This window comes from Mus caroli, unplaced genomic scaffold (assembly GCF_978045245.1).
Source record: "Mus caroli unplaced genomic scaffold, Mus_caroli_1 scaffold_15, whole genome shotgun sequence".
Classification (NCBI taxonomy): domain Eukaryota; kingdom Metazoa; phylum Chordata; class Mammalia; order Rodentia; family Muridae; genus Mus; species Mus caroli.
The window spans coordinates 96,816,873-96,819,927 of NW_028227270.1; the positions used below are offsets into that span (position 1 = coordinate 96,816,873).

Genomic DNA, 3,055 nt, shown 5'->3' on the forward strand with positions numbered 1-3,055 from the left:
AAAAAGCTAAAAATAAGTCTATCATATGACCCAGCTATGCCAGTCTAGCATATGCCCAAAGGACAGACATACTACTCCACAGATAGCTGCTCCATTATGTTCACTGCCTCTCTATTCACAATAGCTAGAAAATGGAAACAACCTAAGTCCATGGACCAAGGACTAGATAATGAAAAATTCTAACTAAATTTAAAAAAATCAGTTACAACAGTGCAACTGAAAATTTCCCACTGGTTCATAGTCCTCAATTCTGTAATAATCAATACATTTGATACGGTATCATCACACATTTCTACCTTCTCTTTCCTCCCTTCAAATCCTTCCATATACCCTTCCTTGCTTTCCTGCACATTCTTAGCCTCTTTCCCATTAATTGCTGTTACACACATAAATGTATATGCATATATATATATATATATATATATATATATAACCAAGCAGGTTATATTTAGGAATATAATATATTATATATGTTCATATAGTCATATGTATTCATATATATAATATTGCTTGTATGTATGTTTTCAGGGCTGTCCTGATTAGCAGAAAATAGTGGCTAAACCCAGCTCTCTGAGAAGGCTAGGCTGAGGATATGGGATAGTGGTAGAAGGCTTCTTGATTTCCCAGAAGGGGAATTCTTTTCATTTCTGAATAGGAAGTTTTACAACTTTCACTAACAAGGAAATAAATACTTCTTCCATTCCTGCAGACTTGAAATGCATTTGGAGAGCTTTCTTCTCACAAGCCACTGGGTGTCAGTCCTGAGCTGTAATGTAGGAAAATGAGCAGCCAGGACTGTCAGGTCTTGTAGTTGATGGACGTCATACGTAGCTGGTTACGACTGCGGTTGCTTCCCCCCTTTGGAAGCTTACATGGTGCCTTCTGCTACCATAAAAGCTAGGCCTTAGGGAGGAGGCATTTAAGTAGTTCCAGTTCAGGAGCCACTGGGCCCAATTTCTGAAGCAACAGGGACTTTAGCAATAGGGACTTACCTTCCACCTCCTAGAGCAACCAAAGGCAATCTTTCTACCTCTCCCTCCTGAATGGTGTGGTCACAGACCTGCATGACCATGCCTGGCCACGGAGCAATCAAAGGCCATAGCAATTGGCTGTATGTTTTGGGATTCTTTTGCACAACCCTGACTAACACACAACTCAAAAGAGGGCTTTTCATGCCTAGTGTTGGCGTTTTGTTATATAGTATTTGTCAGCCAACCCAGGACTACCTGCCCAAGGGTGGTACCACCCATAGTGAGCTGTGCCTGTCTGCATCAATCCATAATAAGAAATTTCCCACCGCCTTGCCTACTGGCTAATCTGGTGGATGTAGTTCCTCGGGTGAAGTTTCCTTTGTTTAAGCAATTCTACCGTGTATCAACCAGCATAAGGTATGTGGTGGTTTAAATTGGAGTGCCTCCCATAAACTCATATGTTTGAATGCTTGGCCCATAGGGAGTGGCACTATTAGGAAGTATGGCCTTATTGCAGGAAGTGTGTCACTGTGAGGCGGGCTTTGAGGTCTCGTATGCTCAAACTAGGCCTCATTGGGCTTTTACTTCTGCCTGCCAATCAAGACACAGAACTCTTAGCTCCTTCTCCAGCACCATGTCTGCTTGCATGCTGCTATGTTTCTCAGCATGACAATAGCATATTAAACCTCTGAAGCTGTAAGCCAGCCTCAATTAAATGTTTTCCTTTATAAGAGTAGCCGTGGTCATGGTGTCTGTTTACAGCAATAGAAAGCCTAATGAAGACAGGGTACTTCCTGCTGCAAAAGCATCCTTTCTACCAGTTATAACCAAGGCAACATTCTGCAAGTGATGACAGGCCTTCCCAGTATCCCAGTAAGCCCAGCTTACTCTTCCCACTGCTTGGTGTTAGGGCTGATGGGCTATGACACACTGTTGGGCTGCATCTCAGGCAGTTCCCAGAGTGATTCTTATGTTCTGGAATAGGGGGAAACGTCACTGTGCAACTGAACTTGACAAATGACACACAGTCGACTGTGTTTGAAGATAAACAAAGGAAACAAAAGCAGAATCGAGGCACTCAGGACATAAAGGTGAAGATATCAAAACCTTGATGCTAGCCATGACTACATGAGGCCTGCTTCAAAACAAACATAAGAAAGAAAGAGCCATAATTATTTGGAATATTAAGAATGTTTGGCTGTATATGGTCATGCAGATCTGTGATCACATCATTCAAGAGGGAGAGACAGAAAGCTTGCTTTAAACTCAAAGCCAACCTGAGCTACATAGTAAGTACAGGCCAATCAAGGCTATGTAGTGAGATCTTGCCTCCAAAGGCAAAAATAAAGTCAGAAAATAAATAAAATAAAAATAAAGTCACATGTCTTTAATCCCAGCACTCAGGAGGCAGAGGCAGAGGCAGAGGCAGAGGCAGAGGCAGAGGCAGAGGCAGAGGCAGAGGCAGAGGCAGAGGCAGAGGCAGAGGCAGAGGCAGAGGCAGAGGCAGAGGCAGAGGCAGAGGCAGAGGCAGAGGCAGAGGCAGAGGCAGAGGCAGAGGCAGAGGCAGAGGCAGAGGCAGAGAGGCAGAGGCAGAAGCAGAAGCAGATACAGGTAAGTTTATATTAGTTCCAGGCCAACCTGATTAACATAAGTTTCAAGCTAGCTATGGTTATAAGGTAAACAAAAAGCCTGCTCCTAGAGGTTTGCAGATATGGCTGCTGTGTCATTTGTGCGTCAGTAGGTGGCAGAGAAGTTATGTCTATACTCAGTGTTAAAGCTTGTGAACTGCTGAATGATTCATAGCTGAAGATTCCCTTCGTGAGGGTTGGTGGGTAGCAAGCCTGAATTGAGAACCAGACTGGCACCAAGGGATCCAGACAAGGAGCTAGCCTGAAACGACATCAGTCCCATGCCATGCAGACCCAAATAGGCTCCCAAGACTGAGAGCAAGTTGGAAACTAGAAGAACCCTGCCCAGGACCTCAGGTCCCAGATGGGAGAGAGCCTGAGACAGATGACCCTTGCATGGGGGCACTCAGTCAGGCTGGGCTAGGAGCAAGCCAGAGATGACCACCAGACCAATGC

General features: G+C 44.5%; 1 pseudogene; it reads left to right on the forward strand.

Moving 5' to 3' along the window:
* The first annotated feature begins 2,659 nt into the window (after positions 1–2,659).
* LOC115029151 (small nucleolar RNA SNORA17) lies at positions 2,660–2,783 on the forward strand (annotated as a pseudogene).
* The last annotated feature ends 272 nt before the right edge of the window (positions 2,784–3,055 follow it).